A 16,565-nucleotide genomic window follows, 5' to 3' on the forward strand; every position below is an offset into this window, starting at 1 on the left:
ATTTCCTGCACACTGGTCGTGAATATGTGAAAGATGGAAACGAATATAAATTGTTATTGGATGTAAATCCATACCATAAACAGGATGTGGAACAGCGTAAAGTTCTGGCTGATGAAATTCGAGACAAACAGTTCGAACAATATCAACAAACCGCACAACGGGCATTTACCCGCAAAAGAGAACGTCATTTCGAGATAGGCTCGGAAGTGTACATTCCCAATCGTAAACAGTCCGTGTCCGGAGAGGGCTATGCACAAAAACTAGCCCCACCAAAAATTAGAGCCTATGTTTCACGGAAACTTGGCTCGAATTCATATGAACTGATCGATTCTAAACACCGAGTGTTTGGAAATTATTCCGCCGATTTAATCACAACACGTTAACTCATTCAGTACAATCGCCTTCTCAAGAATGTCGATGAATATATGGCGGGCCTCCATACTCCATTGATTCTGCCTTATTACAGGGTACCCGGCTGGAATAAATTAATTTAGTTTAGTTTTGTTATATCCATAGTTTTGTTATATTATATATTCAGTACATTGCTAGTAAATCGATCAAAGCAAACAAGAAAAGATTCATAACCAAACCATTTACCAATGCCTTTCATCTACCGTAGCTTAAGAAAAGATTCATAACCAAACCATTTACCAATGCCTTTCATCTACCGTAGCTTATGTAATGCGTACTGAAACTAAATACGAAAGACGGAACATTTGTACATACATATGCGCTTAAAGGCGAACTGAACGAGTCAGGACGGGGTTGATGAAGATCATGTAGAACGATTTCGATGTAAGGTCTAACGTCGATCAAACCACGGCCCGCGAATCGCATTCGAACCACCATTCTCATATCCCTACTAAACGCTCCACATTTTTTTTTGTTAACGTGTCGCTGAAGATGAGAGGGGGATAATGAGCTATAATTTTTTATTGCCCAAATAATAGACATAAGAACGATTATGAGAAATGTAAACATAACAAAACTGTCAAAGCTAAACTTCAAAATTGGGGAGATTGCCAGATGAATGTACGTAACCAATAGTTATTCAAGACACGAACCATTATATCAGTATAGACACGAATTGACATGGCCACTATGAAAACGCCCACACTAACATACGATAAAGGAATCGGTGGTCACATACCACGAGGCTAGAAAAATATATTTCTTTTTTGGGAATTGGACACCGAGCGAACCACACTCATCAGCCCTCGCAAGAACGAAATTACAACCAAGTAATTGAAGTGCTGGGTGCCGGATCAGGGGGAGATGGAACGCATTAGCGACATGCAAAACCACCAAGATCATGTGCAATAGCAGCAAAGGAAACACCCATTTCTTGCTTACACGGTCACGTAGGGATTGCAGGACAGTTGTCGGCCTAATGACGGGCCACAACCTACTGGCATCCCACGCAAGCAGAATGGGCATTAGTAACAGTGACGCATGCAGGAAGTGCAGGGAGGAAGGCATGAGTGAGACGTTAGAACACCTCCTCTGTATCTGTCCGGCCTTAGCTAGAAATCGTCTTAGTTATCTCGGAGCTTCGCAGTTTAAAGGACTAGAGGAGGTTTCAAAACTGGATATTAAGGCACTCTTGAACTTCGCAAAAAGCGTTGACGTCCTATACGACGACTACTTTAGACCGCAGTAAAACGGACCTCCATCTGGCACTACAAAGGACCAACGGGTCTATGTAAGGCGCAACAGCCGGCCAGTGTAACCTAACCTAATTGAAGTGGATTAAAAGCTTGTATTAAAAGTTGCCGGCATTCGGGGAGTCGATACTCACCCCTCAGTGGAAATTAATAGAGACAAAAAGTGCCGTGTCACATTCCTTCCGGCAAATCCCCAGCCATGTTGTTGCGTAGAATAAAGAAGTTGTGAGCATCAAATCGGGACTATTCATTTGACAGCAATTAAGTCACCATAAGCCGGTAATAAAAAATCATTACACGTAAGTCAGCCACTTTCTTGCCACCATCCATTGGAAACGAACTATCCATCAACCGTAAATAAAGATTCCTGCTTGGACCGACAAACCAAGATCAAGCAAATCACATTTAACCTAAAGATTTTTTAATTGCACAATAATACACCATATATTTCCATTCATGGATTTATTGTATTTTACCCTAAATTCCATTAATTATTAATGTACATAACTGCACGTCCGGTGTGCCTACTGTATGAATCACATCTAATTGCTGTAAACGATGTTATACCTATTTCATCATCACTAGTTTGATCTGTTATGCTAGCTTCGGAACAAAGTACAAGAGCTGGGTCAAATAACTCCACTGGTCTGTCGATTTCAAGTTTATTGTGTATAAAGCTATTAACGTTTAAATATATTACTTTTAAATCATCTGATTTTTTACTTATAACACTTGCTAGATTTGGTTGCCAGTAACCCACCCGCTGTTTTTGTATTTTTAGTTTTCTTTGGTATACAGGGCACTATTTCCACAGACAGGATTTGTTGTCTGTGTACTACCCTCATCAGATTTATGTTCACCCAAACATAGACCAGATCTTAACTTCTTAGTGCATGTACGCCACACTGATCCCACCCAATGTTAATCTTCTCCCGTTTTAGCACTTCCAAGTATTTCTCATGTTCGATTTCGATAATTGCGGTAAAGGTGAACACCGAGCTATTCTTTCTCCTTTGTTTACAAACTTTCACACATTTTATAATAGCATTTTTCAGGAATTAGTTTTGTGAATGTACTTTAGCAACTAACTCAACATCATTGTATTCTTCCCTCATATTGGTGAATCTAATTTTTGGGTTAATAACTTAAGATTCTTTGATTTTATAAACTTAATCAAACTTTTAATTTTTACCTTCTCTGAATTGTCGTCTGCCCTAATAACAACTGACCGGTGGGATTTATCTATCACCTTATTAATTTTCATGTCAGTAGCATCTATCTTGTTTAGGGTTTTTTTGTTACGCCAACACTTTGTTTTGATTTTGGCTTAACAATAATAGGCGGGACGCTTTTTAAAGCATAAGCTTGCGATGTAATACTGTTACCATTGTTTGTGTTTTGTTCGCCAACACTTTATTAAAAATGCTCAAGTTTTCCACCCTCTTAATGAAATCATCTTTCCCCTTATTTGCTTTTTTTAAAGTCTCCATTACCCTCTTACTTTCTTTCTCATTGTTAGCTACTAATTCCTTGATTTCCCTATCATGATTGTTTATTACGCTTTCGAATTCCGTTTTCTGCATATATTTATTTTGTTGCTTTCCGCTATTGATATCATTTGGTTGAGCGCATAATCAACATTTGATATGTACGTAACACAGTCATCACACATGAATCTCAAGAAGGGGCAATTCACTAAACCTTGCTAACAGTAGTCATCTATAGATGCACACGCTTTGGTTTTGTGGTAGACTACCACACACACCCCCACAGTGCAATCCAGTTTTCTCTATTATGCCTTTTCGGCACCTGTGAAACTCTTCCATTATTCGCTAAGCCACCGCACTTTTGTTTACCGTTTTGTTTATTTTGTGCAAAACAAGGTGGAAATAGAAAAATTATTATTTAGATTTCATGTAGGCTTTACGTGATTACCTGCCAAAGGTTCTAATCACGGTGATCGCATTATGCACAACGGATTAATTTTTGCATTAGTCACTGCCCTGAACTGCAAGCACTTCAGTACCAATTGGCTGTATGTGGTGGACACACTTACCACCTTAGTAGGGCCGAGGCCTACCTAAACCTCTGACGTTCTCTGGATCACGACATCCGGTTGCAATGCAACTCCACATTGAACCATTGCTGGTTCTACCCGCATTTAGGTATTAAACCACAGCCACCACGATACTCCCCAAAGGGGCCGTACCCATGAACAGACCGGAGTAATGCTCGCCGGCGAGATTTGCTGGACTGGCTCAACTCACCCTAACCCACTTAACTGACTCAGCTCACACTAGAACGACTTACATGACTACTTCACTCCACATTCACACTCCGTCTTGCTCGTCTCACACGTCCTACTCGCCTCGCTCGTGGGCACCCTCCACATCCAGGAGCGGTGGCACCACTCGCTTAACTTTCGACCGATCGAGTTGCTCGACACACATTCACCATCTTGCTCCATCTTGCTCATCTCACACGTCCTACTCGCCTCACTCGTGGGCACCCCCACATCCAGGAGCGGTGACACCACTCGCTCAGCTTTCGCAACTGATCGAATTTCTCAACTTGCGCAAAACTTTTTCAACGGTTTCCACCACACATTTCCTCCAATTACAACTTATTTTCACCATTTTCTAGTCGTGTAAGCCATGCCAGTGTTTGCCTTGCCAGCCTTGCAAGGGCATCTGTTCCCCATGGCACAATTTTTAAAGTCTTTGGTATGACTCTCGAAAGCCGTAGACTTCTTCCAGTTGAGCCTCCACCGACTCAGGACTGGTAGCCTTTAAATGGGGTAGACGGGGTTGTCAAGCCCGTACCCTGGAAATACCAAAGCCCCCTGTCTTCCCTCCTGTTTTCTTAAACCGGGCTTGGGACCATGGGACATGGTAAGCCAGGGTGTATAAATTTTGAGTAAGTTAGCGTCCTTACCGCTGAACCAATTTCTTCCAAACCTGGCACAGTTGCCGGCCTTGGTACAGCATACTAAATGACCGAAAATTTTTAATATCGGACAATAACCACGCCCACATCCCATATAACGGTAATTTAGAGAAATACGAAATCGTCTATAAATCAGTAAATATTAAAGCTTATTTATTCAAAATTGATGCCTGATTTCTTTACCAAGAATTACGTTCATGATAAAATTTTGGAAAATGGACGTGGCACCGCCCACTTATGATCACATATATGTATCTCGGTAACCGTTCTACCAATTTGTACCAAACTCGGTACTGTTATTGTGTTTGCCACATAAAAGCAATACGTTGAAAATTATTGAAATCGGATTAAAATTGAAGCCGCTTTTTATATAACGGTAAATTTCAGTGTGCTTAAAACTTCAATATATACATTTAATACTCAAAATTGATACCCTGGCTTACCATGCAGCGGTAGCTCTCGGAAAGGTGGAAATCATATATTTAATACTTGCGCCGGGTATTTAATGCTCGGCTCCGCCCGAACTTATTCGTTCTTACTTGTTTTGTTTTGTTTTATAAATAGTACATGCAATTGTTATATTACACCTTGCACAAAATTCACAAAATGAAAAGTAATATTATATCACAAAACACTTTACTTCACACTTCATCAAAAATACTCGAACCTGTATTTGCATGAAAAATGAATTAGGGTTAGATGCCTGTAATTTAACGTTATTTGACAAGTTGATCCCAATCCTGTATCCGCCACTGTATAGAGTCACTATCTCGTAAACCATCAGTTGAGTTTAAACATTAATAAAAGTTTGAAATATCTCGATTTATAACAAATTATTGAAAAGCAATTCAATACATTTCTATTCACGTTGACACTCTCTTTTCCTTAATTTTGTTTTCTGTTTGAACTTGGCCCCATTTATTCATGGAGATTTTTGAGGCTAACGATGTTGAACAAGGAGACGACATCAAACGACACTAACACATTTTCATCATACACACATATGTATATTGGCTAGCTGATCTTTTAGGTCGAATGCATTCATATTGTATTTTTCCGAAATTAATATTCTCAAATAGTCACCGACGAACACTCATCGTGAATGGTCGCTATCTATTTCGCTGTGCTTATTGTGCCTACCAACTACATACATACTTGTGTGTTGGTTTTCTTTACGCTCAATAAGTTATTTCTTTTCTTTTGTGCGCTACTTTTTGTTGCTACTTTGATAGACTAACCTAATTTAAATTCGCGTTTCTAACCACGTGTTTTTTCGCTATGCCCCTGGGGCCACCAATTTTGGGGATAAGAGGTACGCCCTATTATCTCCAGAGCTGAAAACTAAACGCAAAAAACCAAATTCTATTCCATTGGACCATTTTCCGGATTTACCGATTGCCAAAAAGGACGATCCAAAATATTTGATAATGTCATCGCTGGATGAGATGTATACAAAGGAATTCAAGCTATAAGTTAGGCGGTAAATAATATTTCAGAGCTCCGCGACGGCAGTCTTCTGTTACTGGTGAATAACCCAAAAACTGCGGAAAATTTCCTGTCTGCCAAACTGCTTCCCGGATCACGCCCAATCAATGTCAAGCTTCACAGTTCTCTAAATTCGGTTAAAGGGACCATTTATGCTCCTTTTCTCTGCCAACTATCCGACGAAGAAATTGCTGAAGGTCTTAAGGATCAAGGGGTTTCCTCAGTATTTAAGTTCACACGAATTGTTGATGGCTGTCGTAAGCCTTCGGGAGCTATATTACTAACTTTTGATAAGTATAATCTACCTGAAAGAATTGAAGTCGCCTGGAGAATATTAGATGTCCGACCGTATTTTCCAAATTCTATGCGGTGTAAGCTTTGTCAAATCCTAGGACACACTGCCAAACATTGCCGTAATTCTCCTGCCTGTGCCACATGCAATCTTCCTCCTGATCACATCTCCCCAAGAGACTGCTCAAGAATATTCTGTGCCAACTGTTCAGGTAATCACCCTTCATCCTCCAACGTTTGCCCCAAATTTTAGCAGTCTAAAGAAATCCTTAAAATCAAAACTATATATAAATGCAGTATGCGTGATGCCGTTAACAAATATAAAAATCAGCTCCCCTCCACTCCTAACCCTAATTCGTTTGCTAACATAGCAAAAAAGCCTAACCGCAATATTAATGAAATCTCCACCATAAACCTAACCAACAATTCATCTTCAAATATTAATTTAATAACACCTACCAAATCAACTGATACCACGAAAATAACAACTTCCCTTACTCCATTTACTCCTTCAAATTTCTCCTCCCCCTCTGCTATCTTCTCCCCTCTGTCTAGTTCTTCCCCACCCGAAAATCTTTCCCTCCCATTAAATACTAACCTTAACCTTCCCTTGATCTCGCAAGTTTCTCCTCTTTCAGATGCTCATAGTTCACCTACATCATTATTTACAAATCAGTAAAATATTCATATCCTAATACATAGTAATGTTAACTAGTACATACATATCTACATATATATTTTTTCTTTTACATGCACTCCAATTATTTTGATATCTCGTATGATCCCTTTTCTTCAGTGGAATATTAACGGTTATTTTAATAATTATGTTAATCTTGAGTTGGTAATAAAAACCCTTAACCCATCTGTGGTGCTTTTAAATGAAACTCACTTAGCCAGTGGCGTGTCAGCACATACCCCTAAAGCCTACATAGGTTATTTCTATAGTCTCCCTCACAATGCTATTTCCAAACAAGGTATTGCTCTCCTTGTGAAGAGAAACCTCCCCCACTTTCCCATTCCCCTCTCGCTTTCCATTATTGCCTCGCTAGCAATATGAATTCAAACCCCAAATAAAATTTCAATAGCCTGTGCTTACTGTCCTCCTAACCAATTTTTCACAACTACAGACGTTACTAATCTTTTTCCACCAGGCCCTCACCCCTTTATTTTGGCTGGCGACTTCAACGCTTGGAGTCCACTTTGGGGTTCTGTTTCGGCGAATGACAGAGGACATGCCATTGAAGACGCCATTTTAATCTCCAACAGTGTTATTTTAAATGATGGATCCCCTACCCACTTCTCCACCCATAGTACCTTGACCCATATTGATCTTACCCTCTGCTCTGCATCCCTGTCCCCCAAAGTGTCATGACCTTCATTGTAGTGACCATTTTCCTATTGTTTTCACTATCCTTTCCCGTCCTTTAAATTTTTTCAAACCTAGGGTCTACTTCAAAACTGACTTAGCTGACTGGGCAAAATTCGAAGACGCCTGCGAAACATTTTCCTGCTCCTTTCCTGTTTCGTCTTACATCAATCAGGAAACATCCTGCATTCATCATTCAAGCCATCCCACTTACACCAACTAGACCAATCCGACCAAGTCCGTTATGGTGGAGCAGCGAACTTTCAAAATTAAGAGAGAGCAAACAACATGCGTGGCGTCAGTTCAAGCGCAATTATACCTCCACAAACCTCATTCTGTACAAGAAAGCCAACGCGCTTTTTCGCCGTAGTGCTAAAGCAGCCAAGGTCGCATGCTTCAAAAAATTTACCAGCACCATTACTGCCTCTTCTGGTACTAAAAAAGTTTGGGCTGACATAAGAAAGCTTACAGGTCTACCCTCGCATTCCCCTCTCTCCTTCCTAAAATCCCCGAATGGCAATCTACTATATCCTCGTGATATAGCTCTAGAATTGGCCTCTCATTTTTCCAACTCCTCTTCTGATTCCAATTTTCCACCTGAATTTACAGCTAGTAAGCTTGCCCTACTCCGCTCTCCTCGCCCATCCCCTAATGGACTGACGTCGTCGGCTAGACAATTGGATGCTGATCTTACCTTGCTGGGACTACGATCTGCCCTTTCGGCGGTTAAAGGTAGAACCCCGGGTTTTGATAAAATTGCATACCCCATTATAAATCATCTTCCTATGTCCCTTATTTCTCGCCTTCTCAGACATTATAATAACATATAGAAAACAGGCCACCATCCCCATCTTTGGAAAACTAGTTCAGTCATTCCCATTTTAAAAGTTTGCAAACCCTCGCCTGAAGTTGGCAGTTATCGTCCCATATCTCTGCTCCCTTGCTTGGGTAAACTGTTAGAGAAAATTATTGCTACCAGACTTTCATGGTTTGTAAACTCATCAAATTCATTCATCACAACCAGGTTGCTTTTAAGAAAGGTCAGGGTACGCTTGATGCCCTCTTACATCTTGACCACGTTACTTCTGATGTCCTTTCCTGTAGGAATCATATATCTTTGCTATCACTGGATTTTTTAAAAGCTTTCGATCGCATTGGAATCCATGTAGTTTTAAGACAACTAGATAAACGGAAGGTTGGGCCGAGAATCTACAATTTTATAAAATCCTTCCTCTCCAATCGTAAGGTTAGTGTTCTAATTTCCAACATCCGTTCTCCTATCTTATCCCTTGATAACGGCACACCACAGGGTTCTCCCCTTTCTGTTATTCTTTTCAAAATAGCTTTCGATGAACTCAGTGTCATTTTTTCGGATTTTCCGACGGTTTCCCATCAAATATATGCTGATGACGTATTATTATTTTCTAAAAGCTCTGACTTGCACACAGTAATGTCTACTTTTTCAAATATCCTATCCCGAATTTCCCATTGGTCCCTTTCTTCAGGCGCTTCTATTTCTTCTAGTAAATCTAAATTACTCCATATTTGTAAGAAACGTAGTTGTTCTATTCCTTTGTTACATTTTAATGGTGTAAACATTATTTGTGAAGATTCACTTAAGTTTTTAGGTTTAGTATTACATTCTAAGTATTCTTTCAAAGAACACTGTAAATACGTAAGACAAAAGCTATATGTTAAGTTAAATATTCTTAAATATCTATCTTGTAAACGCTCCTTCATCGGCTCGGACTTACTGATCAATGTCACTAAGGCTCTCATCTCTTCTATTGTCAACTATCGTTTGGAAATATATGGGCTGCATGCTAAACACCACCTCAAGATGTTGGGTGCACCTTACCACACTGCAGTCCGCCGTTCTATACGTGCATTTTCATTCGGCAACATCACGCACTCGAACACCTAAAATATCTTCAGCTATCTACAAGTGTTCTATCTACGCAAAAGGGAATTGCTTGCCGGCCAAATTATCGCTACCAAGATACAATCTTCGTCCTCCTTGGTTGCTAAATAAATCTTCTTTGATAAACGATTTAAGCTAATTCCAAAAGTCCAACACCACATCTTGTTTTTTGGATATATCAGCTCGTTCTAAAGCTACTGGTTGGCAACTGCTATTCACTGATGGCTCCAAGACAGATTACATTTCATTTGCCGTTGTTAAAGAAAATGGTGAAATTATATCTTATGGTTTACTTTTTCCTTTTTGTTCTATTTTTACTGCTGAAGCTACTGCCATTCTCCACGCCATGCAATATGCTACAAAAGCTTATGGCAAATTCATCATATGCTCGGACAGTCTATCTTGCTTCCAAGCTGTAAAAAACCTGAATAATCACAACTACATAATTGGGTGCATAAGAAATATCATGATTATCCACCCTCTCAAAATTAGGCTCATGTGGGTGCCTGGGCATACTGGCATCAGCGGCAACATTTTTGCAGACAAAGCGGCAAAAGATATGAGCTTCACTCCTGTTATGACTTCTAGTCTATTTTGTAAAAATGATATCCATCGATTTATTGTGCAGCAGAGACAAGACAAGATACTTTCTGAGTGGGTGAATTACATGCATCATTATGCTAGAATCAACCCTAGCTACACCAAACCTTGCTACCCATCATCTATTCCGTCCAACTACATCACGCCTTATACGAGACTCCGTATCGGTCACAGTGTCATTACGAATGCTCATCTGCTGCAAGGAACACAACCCAATTTATGCCCATTTTGCGACGCCCCAGTCAGTGTGCTACACATATTGGTTTTCTGTCTTGAATTGGAAGTTAATAGACGGCGAAATTTTAACTATACTGATCCCTTACAGTTACTTATGAATCCTTCCCATGGTAACGTCTCTAAGATATATAAATTCCTTAAGGACTCAGATCTTCTCCGTCGTATATAATCAGTCAAGTCCTCACTGGCCAGCCGAAAGCCTATGTAGCTAGCGCTGCATTCTTTAGTTTGTATAATAATATTGTATTTTATTATATATAAAAAAAAATAAAAAAATAAATAATATTCTCAAAGCCTCTCCAATGTATTTGGACAATTTATAACAGTGGAACATAAAAGAAGAAACAATAGGACGAAGAGGAACATCGCGCTTATGAATTTTTGACAATCCATAAATTCTGGGCGCTGTGGCTGCCGTGCATGTGAGCTGTTGCTTTTTTCTAAAGTTGAAAGTAAAGTTATATTTCGTGCACTATTTTATTATGTTTCCTTTGAAGAGTATTTGCAGGGTCACTTTTGTCTTCTATAAACATAGCTACTGTTTTGTTTCCTTTGTCGACATCTGTTATAGTAGGGGAGCCCAAAAGGGGAATCGTGGATTTATTCGAGCGCGTCAGATTAACATATGGAGTATACCCTTCATCCTGTTGAGTACCTCTGCCAAATCTAAGCCATCTATGAGTGCCGCGCGCACATCAAAAAAATTGATAGGTGGATTTACTCGAGCGCGTCAGATTAGGAAATGGTGGGTTAATTACATGCTGAAAAGTGTGCATTTCAATAATATGACGATTTGAGCGTGGCGCAATGGATTGGGAGGGTCGCAAACTTGCAAAAAAAAACGTTACCTTGACATTCTCGAGCGGGGTCAGTTTTTTTTTTTATTATGAAGCAAACAGGTGAAAGATAAGGAAGGGGAAGTATATAATCTGAGGATTTTCACATGCCGGAGTAACGAAAATCGTCAACAAAGATTAGCACGTGCACTTGCTGTTTTTTAAAACAACTACATATTTTTCTACGAAATTTTTGTTTGTTGTTGCTGTCTTCCGTTCCTATTATTTGTCACAATCATATCACTGTAAGTATACCAAATGGTCGCAAATGAAACCAGTTGCGAGTGAAATGTGAGAATAAACCCAAGCAAACTCTCACTAAAGGCTCGTGTGTTGCTCCGCTGAATATGTACATAAGTCTGGGCATTTGCGAATCAAAACCTTTATCTAGATTTGAGCTGGGCGATGAAATTACATGCGTAGTTAAAATCGTCTACGATTACGATTAATTTATTCCCAGTTTCAGAATAGTTTGAATTAGGATTGAAATAATCGTAAATCGAAGGAGTATTAGATAAAAATGATATTAAGAAAAATTAGTGGCACATGATGTAACTTTTAGCTCTACAAATATCAGTTAAAATTTACTTTTTTAACTTATGTTTTACTCATTTCTCAGCCAAAAACAATAGGCATAAGAATTTGTATGTAAGAAAAACACGCATTTTCCATATAATTTTGAATTCGGCAACCTTAAGTTCACTTATACATGAAAAAATGTTAAACTCCGCTCCCTTCTTGCTCACTCTTCATATAGTATCTTAGTATAGTATCACGCAATCATGGGCGATCAAAGCACTCGTGATGTTACATGAAATATAACCTTTGTGGGGGGGGGTTGGTTAAAAATTCCAAAAAATCAATCGCAGTTTTTAGCCACTTGAAACTTGTACTTTATTCTACTTTAACTGCGTACTCAGAATCTTATTAAAAAATTCGAAATTTTTACGAAAATTTGTTGCATTTTTTTTAAATTGCATAAATTTTTAAGGCAGTGTCACTCGATTGGTACATTTGTACAGATTAGTACATTTTTATATTGAGCTATTGGTACAAAATAAAAAAAATGGGAATATTTTTTTTGTAGTCAAAAGATTGGTACAATACAGCGATGTTCTACTGAAAAATTTCAACAAATTAATTTTCGTGATTAGGATAAAGAAAAATATTTGGGATACGATTTGCACCAAATTTTGTCAAATACCCAATCATGTGCCACTGCGTTTAAACGTGTATTTATACGGATGTTGTTAAAGAATGAACTATAAAAAAAGCTAACCAAAATTAAATAACAACAAAAATAATATTTTAAAACTTGTGAAAATTTGGTGCGGCATTAATTTTTTGGACTACTGTACATTAGACTGCATCGCCACAAAGTTGCGGTTTTTCTGGCGGGATTACCAAACCTAGCATATTTTAAGACTTCAATCAAAATATTCCGGACAATATTAAGATTTTCGAGAGCTGGACCGGTTCGAAAATACCTCTAAAAATCTAGTTTTTTATGAATAAAAATAGTTTCTTAAAGGATTTTCTCGAAAAATATCCCCAAATGACTGAACAGTTTAAGCTTAAAAAGTTTGCATAAAAATATTTAAAAAAAACTTTCTATAGAATCATAATAATGAGATTTTTGATGCTGTTTTTTAACTTTTTTCAAAGATTTGTTTAAGAAAAACTAGAATAACTGCTTTACCGATATAGAGGTATTTTCGCACCCTCTTTATTTCTTTGCAAAAAAAACTCATTCACGTCCCAAATTTTTTTTATCAAATACCAACACATCTTAATTCAACATGGAATGACACGCATTTATCTTACCTTCCTCTTTCATACTTTGAATGAGCTTATTCGCAAACAAATTAAAAGGGAAAGAAAATACCTTGCCAACGAAACTTCATAAGTCTAAATTGGTAAGGTTTTGGCTGAGTTATTCAAGTTTTTCTTAAACCAGTCTTTGAAAAAAGGTCAAAAATAGCATAAAAAATCTCATTATGATTCCATAGAAAAATTTTTCAAAATTATTTTATGCAAACTTTTTAAGCTTAAACTGTTTAGTAATCTGAAATATATATTAAAAAAAAAAAAATCTAAAAAAAACTTTTTATTAATAAAAAACTAAATTTTTGGAGGTATATTCAAATCGGTTCAGCTCACGCAAATCTTAATATTTTTGCGAGGTATTTTGGTGGAAGTCTTAAAATGTAATAGATTTTATAATTCAAGTGGAAAACAGTACCAATGTTTTTTTTGGATGGGGAGTGATGCAGTCTACTGTACATAATTTGACGTTTATACGTTTATACGTAAGCTATTTGCAAATACCTAACTCACTGTTTATTTGATGGTGAAAAATTCTTTTTTAATATTGTCTGATTATAAAAAGGCGATAATATGACCATCGAAAAGGAAAATTAGCCTAAGAATGGCAGCGTCTTGCGCTTATTTGCAAATAGTACCACTAATCAATACTTGTTTTCGGGATTTAGTTATTTGCAAACAAAAAATTAACTCAGCGTTTATACGGCAAAGTTTACCATTTTGCAAATTGTTATTTGCAAATAATGCGTGCGTATAAACGAAGTATATGATTACTGGGCCGTACTTTCATAGTAGGACAATGCCACTAAGTGCTAAAATTTTCAGGCAATAGCCTCATGCGATTATCGATTATATTTTTTGTTGTTTGTGTGAAATATTTTATTTTTATCAGTATTTTTCTTTTAACCAAAATATGTTGAATTAAAAGTGAAAATAAAAAAATATTTTGCCAGAAACCCCGCCCCCCCCCGAAAAAAAATCCGGGCTACGGCCCTGGTAAAAACACAGGTATAAACGCTTGAAAGAAATATGTGTTAAATCCAATTGGTGTTTTCTTAATGCGGTTCTTGCGTAGGTATAAACAAGGTATACATTTTGTGATTCATGATGAGTGGAAATGGTTTTTGTGTGTTTTGTGGATCGAATTCTTGTCAAAAAACTTGCTGGACTATTCTAGGGGACTCAGGTATAATATCTTGTAAATTCTTGTATTGTAAATTACTTCTTTTTACAGATGGGAAAAATGCATAAGAAATTGAATTGTATTATGATAGTTGAACAGATAAAATAATAAGTGTTTACAATAATATTTGTTTTTTGTAATTTATATTGCCTTATAACAATTATATTCAGCAATTTTTATGAGCTTGAGGCCGTTTTTAGTGAAAACTTATTGTGGAAAAGCAACGATAATTTGAAAAAATGGTTACAATAACATATATTTGGTTGACTGTGCATCTCAGAAACGAAATTATTTTTTTAAACCGTCAGATTAAAAAAACCCCTCCAGATAATCGTGACCAGGGCATCGAGATGAACCTTCTGTATGAAAATCTGACGCGCTCGAGTAAATCCAAATGGCGAAATTGGTTTTTGCATCTTGAAGAAGACGCCACGAGCTTGCGTCACATCTGAATCGTCAGATTATTGAATGGAAGGTTAATTCGGGCTTATTTAACATCCTTTGTAAATATCTGACGCGCTCGAGTAAATTTTTTTGTCACCCATTTTTGACCCACCCCCACCATACAAACCGGCAGATTAGCATATCTTCTTCATCAAAAACACGTTTTATTTATTCACTATCAATATCTGACGCGCTCGAGTAAACCTTTGTAACTAGTTTTCTTACATTTTTGGAAGCCTGTAGATCCTCCATCCACCGCTGGAAGCAAAAACATCACATGACCTTTTTCTTCCCATCATATAACCCAGCAAAAAACACGATTACCACAGAAACGAAAGTGGAAACGAGCTAGGCGATGGGAATTGCTTACCATTTCGCTTTAAGAAGGCATTATTTTAACATGGGCATGTCATTGGCGGTAAGCCCTTACCCGCAGCATTACCTTCAGAGAAGCGAACAAAGAATGCCTTACAGAGAAACTAATGTAGAATGCCTAGATAAATACATATCTACTTATTTATATTAAATTGAAATCAGAAAATGTTTTAAAAGATTAAAATTAATTTAAAATGTTTATAAATCGGTTTTTATACATACCTATGTATGTATTTAGGTATTTAGATTTTTTTTTAAATCGGTATGTACATACATGCATATTTAATTAAGCTTAAAATTGTACTTCCTCACTCTTCTACTTTACTTCATTGACTGACTTCAACTTCGCTGCAAATTGAACAAAGCAAAACATGATTTTTATGCGAGACAAATTTCCACAGAAAGTAACGGTAGAAAATTATTTTTGGATATTCATTCTATTTTTTCAGCTGACTACGATGCAGCATTCTACTTTGCATTCCCTGAAATGAAGCAAAGAAGCGAAACAAATAAAATATTGTAGGGCATTCTACTTTGCATTCCCTTAAATGAAGCGAAGAAGCGAAACAAATAAAATATTATAGGACATTCTACTTTGCATTCCCCGAAATGAAGCAAAGAAGCGAATTAAATAAATAATTTTGTAGGACATTCTACTTTGCATTACCGGCAATGCCTAAAAGAATCGAAAAAATTCGAAGGCATTATAACGTTATGCCTTCTACACCCAGAAAAAAAATCGTGTTAAAACAACCAAATTTTAACCAATTTTGTGGTTATTATTTTTCAACGCGATATGTCATGTTATTTTCACATGAAGGAAATTTTTTAACATTTTTCCCTCTTGTTGACTTAACATTGGATAATTGTTAATTTGAAAGTGCTGTAAATTTAACCTGAAACATCGGTTTATTTTAACAAGGCATGTGGTTGGTTTCACAGGATATTCTACATGAAAATACTGGTTGAATCAACAGGAGTTGTTGTTAAAATAACACTACGTCTTCATGTTAAAAGAACCATATTTTAATGTTATTTTAATATGACATCGTGTTACCTTGTGTCCCTACTTTTACAAAATAAATAACAATTTGTTTAGTTTATTTTTATTAAAAAAATTTAAATATTTACACTGTTGACTTAAAAACTAAGTACTTATCTATTTATTACACAAAATTCATACACAAAAATTTCATATGTACATACATACATACACTATAGTGCGAAACTGAGTCCATGGTAATTTTTGTTGTACATGTGCAAGGTTTTTAAAGTTAAATTTTTTTTGTTACTTTTTTATGAAAACATGGTTTATGCTTTAACCAAAACTATATAAATCAAACTTTCAGTTTTTATGCAGAGCTTAGAAAAACTCAACAAATTTTTATAAAAA

This window comes from Rhagoletis pomonella, unplaced genomic scaffold, assembly GCF_013731165.1.
Source record: "Rhagoletis pomonella isolate Grant_MI unplaced genomic scaffold, Rhpom_1.0 Rhpom_scaffold_00003, whole genome shotgun sequence".
NCBI classification, from domain to species: domain Eukaryota; kingdom Metazoa; phylum Arthropoda; class Insecta; order Diptera; family Tephritidae; genus Rhagoletis; species Rhagoletis pomonella.